This window comes from Orycteropus afer, unplaced genomic scaffold, assembly GCF_000298275.1.
Source record: "Orycteropus afer afer isolate SDZICR_OR568_19922 unplaced genomic scaffold, OryAfe1.0 scaffold00024, whole genome shotgun sequence".
Lineage (NCBI taxonomy): Eukaryota > Metazoa > Chordata > Mammalia > Tubulidentata > Orycteropodidae > Orycteropus > Orycteropus afer.
The window spans coordinates 20,178,258-20,183,678 of NW_006921611.1; positions in this window are offsets into that span (position 1 = coordinate 20,178,258).

Genomic DNA, 5,421 nt, shown 5'->3' on the forward strand with positions numbered 1-5,421 from the left:
AAGCTCTGGTAGCATAGTGCCTAAGGCACTTGACTGCTCACCAGAAGGCTGGCAGTTCAAACCCACCAGCCACTCCTCAGAAGAAAGTTTGGGCAATCCTACTTCCATAGTGATACTGCCTCGGAAGCCCAAGGAGGGGTCGCTATGAGTCGGGGCCGACTCGAGGGCACATAACAACAACAGCAACAACATATACAATAAAAACCTGTGAGAACCAGAACTTGATGCTGCTGGCTTGTTTTTCCAGATCTGAGAAGTTTTCCACCTTTGACAGAGTGCTGTCTTATCACTTTTATGTTATGCTCTATTAGTGGAAATTATTTAAGTTTTCATTTTCTGACAGGTTTCTGCCTTACACAGGTTCCTGCTTCCACAGATTTTACTGTATTAAACATGTGATATACTTATATTTAAAAATTACCCCACTAAATTTTTTTCTGGATGAGAAAAATGTTAAAGATCACCTGAAAAAAAGGAGTTTTTTTTTTTTTTTTCTTTTTCTTCAAATGAGATTAACTATGACAATGTAGTAAAAGAAAAATTGTTAGAGAGGGCAGGGTGTGCAAGAGGCAAAGTTTCTCCTATCGAATAAAAAATAAATTAGAAAATATGGTGGTAATAATTCAAGAGTTGACATATCACTGGAAAAAAGCCCCCAAATACATAAAAGAATATCATAACCTAAGAATAAGTCCTGAGCTTTTCACAAATTGTTTTAGGAAAATTTACCATTTTAGGAAAAAAAAAAAACAGATCCTCAGCACCTACCTTACATAGACTAAATTTTAAAAGGTGTGTTGTTACTTGCTGTTGAGTCAGTTTACATTAATAGACACCCCACGTACAATAGAAAGAAATATTGTCCAGTTCTCCACCATGTTCATGATTGTTAGTAAATTTGAGTCAATTGTTTCCACTATTGGATCAGTTCATTACACTTAGGATTCCCCTCATTTTTGCTTAAATTTAAAGCACTGAGACTATACAAAAGTAGAACAATTATGACCAATTGAACTCAGAAAGGACAGAACTTGTAAAGCATAACCCACTCAATAAACCATGAAAGAGAGTGACTGGTACTACAATTTAATAATTAAAGATTTAAAATTTCAAGATGATCATACATAAAATTAAAAGGCATCTAAAACCCTGAGAAATATTTGTAACAAATAGAACAGACAAAGGTTTAATGGCCTTTATATGTAAGTGGCCTTACAGATCCTTCACAGATGGGAAACAATACATTGCATAACCAACTGTAAGGAGACAAATGTCATGGCTGTACAAATTCCCTGCTGTGTAATCACTCCTGCCTCAGTTTCCTCACCTGTCAAATTGAGCATAAACCCTTAAGAGAATTGTTGTGATGATTAAGTGATATTAAAGTATGTCAGCTGCTTAGAGGGTATAATTTAGTGAGTGCTCAAGAAATGTTAACTGGAAGCATTTTTATTCATTTGGCAAATATCCATCTGGTATCTGCTATGAGTTGGTTACTGTACTGGGCACTAGGGATAAAAGGTGCATAAATCAGAGACTTACAGTCTGTTTATCAGGCAAATAGGCTCATAAACTGGCAAGGAAAATAGAACATGGTAAGTGTTACAATGGGGCAGCTATTAGCACAAGGTGCTATGAGAGAACAAAAGAGAGGTGAATAAATCAGACTTGGTAGAAGGAAAGAAGTATCAAAGGGATGATGATGGAGCCATGTTTCATTCAGATCCAAAGGTAAATATGAAGAAGAATGTTTACCATTCTACCATAGAAACTTAGAGAAAGGTGCAAAAGACCACAAGTATTTATGATATCTCTCTGGTGGCATAGTGCCTAAAACATTTGACTGCTAACCAGAAGGCTGGTGGTTCAAACTCACCAGCCACTCTTCAGAAGGAAGGTTGGGCAATCTACTTCTGTAGAGATACTGCCTTGGAAACCCAAGGGGGGATTGCTATGAGTCAGATCCAACTTGATGGCAGTGGGTTTTGTTTTTGTTTTGTTTAGTCTATGCCATCTTCTTCAATTGGGCAAGTCAAGATTCTGCTGCCAGAGAGTTTGTTTCCTAAGAAAAAGCATAGAGGGGTGTACAGCCATCAAGTGGCAAGATGGGAAGTATCATCCCTTCTATGTTAATTCTGGTGGTATAGTGCCTAAGGCATTTGACTGCTAACTAAAAGGCTGGCAGTTCAAACCCACCAGCCACTCCTCAGAAGGAAGACTGGGCAATCTACTTCCATAGAGATACTTCTTCGGAAACCTAAGGAGGAGTCACTATGAATTGGAATAGATTCCATGGCAGTGAGTTTTGCTTTTTTTTGTTAGTGTGTAAGGCATTTGTTTGCTAACTAGAAGGTTGCGATTCAAACCGATCAGCCACTCTGCAGAAGGAAGACTGTGCAATCTACTTCTGTAAAGATTTACTGCCTCAGAAACCCAAAGGATCTTGCTATGAATTGGAATCGACTCAATGGCAGTGAGGTTTTTTTGTTTTGTTTTGTTTTGTTTTTTAAGTTAATTCTGTGGGCAGTGGTGGTTCAGTGGTGGAATTCTCTTCTTCCATGCAGGAGACCTAGGTTTGATTACCAGACAATACCCTTTATACAGAGTCCCCACTTGTCTGACAGTGGAGCTTTGCATGCTTCTATGATTCCAAACAGGTTCCAGAATAAGACTGGTGATCTACTTATGAAAATTAGTCAATGAAACCCTATGGATCACATATACAGGAGCATGACAGCTAACAAGAACTCTTTTCTGAATTTGAGAACCTTTGAGAGGAAGGAAATGACCCAAAGTGAGTTTGGTAATGGATTGAAGAGACAGATAAGGAGTTCTGTTTAACACCTAAGGAGAAATATCCTCTTCATGCCCTAAATATTTTTCTAAGAAGCACTGAACTTTCTAACTAAATGCCTCTCTCCCTTCTTTCCTATCCCATCCCTCTGATTGATGGACACAAAGTCTAGTTTAGGTACCAAGAGAAGCTAAGTGGGCTGGATGAGTCCATGGCACATTCGTCCCACTAAGGGGTAGAATCTAAAATTTACCTCTTTATCTTTTCTGGAAAAAAAAAATCTAGCTCTTTTAAAATGATTTCATTCCTAACACATTTTTAAATATTCCATCCATTATTAGGAATCTACAACTCTAGCTCTTGGTCATGATTTATCCCCAGTCTTGGAATAAGATCAGTGGATCTGAGAGACCCAGGACATATTTATTCAACAAATATTTTTGCATGGCTGGTCCTATTTGAAGTCCTGGAAATAGGAGGATGAGAAGGTCTGTTCTTTACCTTTGGACTTGTTCTCTGTCTTGAGACTGCTTAGGTTTTTGCATTCTTACAGTGATTTAACATTCCTCAGTCTAATGCCTTCCATTGTCATTCAGTTTAGGCACATCAAGCTTATATAGATGGGATGTTTTCTGTGAGGGTGTAGTGTTCCTGATTTTTCTATAGTGTTTTAAAGAGGTTCTGGTTGGGAGCTACTTTAATTTACAGGTCAGAAAGCAGAGGCTTAAAGAAGGAGATTTCTTCTGTGCCAGAAAACTACTGCAAAGCCCAGGAAGGCCTCTAATGCATTTTACTGACTCATGCAAAGGCACTATTCTTTTTCATCTTGAAGGGAACTTTGATTGCACTGTCCCCAGTACTCTGTACTCTTACAAGGTCATCAGCTCCAACAATCACACTGACAGTGCCAGGCAAAATATGGTGATCTTTCTCCAGGTTACAGTTTATCTAATCCTCCTCCTGGCTCTTACATTCAGCCAAAGCAGGGGTTTCTATGGAAGGATTTCTCATTCCCCAGTTCCTCTTAACCTTTCCTTTCAAATACAATTAAAGAGCTCTTTGGGTGTGAACTTCTGCCCTAGCCTTCATGACAGGGAAAGCAGACTAGGAAAGATAGAACAAGTAGCTCTGAGAGTCTCAGAGGAGCTAAGGCTTGGAGTTAGGAAAAGACAGAAGCCTTCCTCCTGCTTGGAATACTGACAGCTAAAAGCAATCCATATTTTAAGGCATGGAGTGCCCTGGAGATAGAGGCAGGAGAGGAGAGGAGGAGGAAGAAAAGGGAGAGAGGAATGGAGGATGGGGAGAGAGAGAGAGCGCCAGTGTGCCTCAGCTTTGGAAATGACCTGGTCATTTACAAGGATCTGCGTCATCACCATCAGTCTCTCATTGGGAGTTTCCTAAATGTCTGTAACAGTAAGAGGGTGAAAAGCAGTTGAGGCATTCAGCCTGCTGCTTCTCTGGCAAGTGTCAACTCCAGGTGTTTCAGAGTATGTGAGACTCCCTGTTAGCTGGAGCCCTCGCCTGTGTGGTGTCACTTCTCCCTTCTTTGTGACCTGACATCTGGAATCCAGCCAGACACAGGCTTGTTGGTATTTTGTAGGTCACTTAAATTCTGGTATTTTTAGATTCAATAACAGAAATAGCTCATCCTTCCCTCACACAAGCATCTCACATTGTTATCCCAGCACTCTTTGAAGAGGGCATCATGACTTATAGTGGAAGAAATAGAATATAATCTGGAATCAAGTCAGTGTCTTAGATCCATTAAACAACATGTTGGCCTCATGCAACTTACTCAGCCTCTTGAAAACATTATAAAATGGGCACACTGGTAATATCTGCCTCAAAGGATCATTGTAGGAATCAAATGAAACAACTATAAATAAACTATATATCTCTATATGGCTGTCTACAAATCTAAGATAATCATGACAAATCCAGTCTACTCTATGCCTTGTGAAGCCTGCAAACTTTTAAACAATTTGAACACATTTAGATGAGCATGCGTAGGTGACACTCAGACTTTGTGCTTGGCTACTAACTAAAACGATGGTGGCTTGAATCCACCCACTAGTGCCACAAAAGAAAGGCCTAGAAATCTACTTTCGTAAGAGGAAAACCCCATGGAGAAGTTCTTCTTTGAAACATGCTGGGGCAGCATGAATCGGATCCAACTAGACACCAAATGGTTAGATCAGTGTGCATGTTCCAGGAGCCCACAGTCTTCATGCTTCCATATTGTCTTAAATACAGCCTACTTCACTTCCAGACTGGTCTTGGAAAGTTGAATTCGAGACTCCTAAAATAGAGCATTGAAGGTAAGTGGATATAGTGATGCTAAAGAGACATCCATGCTGATCTACAGCCTGGTGTGTTGTTGTTTTTGTTAGGTGCTGTTCAGTCAGTTCTGATTCACAATGACCTGTGTAGAAGACAATGAAACACTGCCCTGTCCTGTGCCATCCTCAAAATTCTTGCTACACTTGAACCCATTATTGAGGCGGGGCAAGACGGCGGACTAGGCAGAAGGATTGCACAGACCCTCTTCAACAAAGAAAAGGGAAACCAATTAACACGGACACAGAAGATAATCTTGGACCCCTAAGCCTTGAAGGAAAGGATGCAGA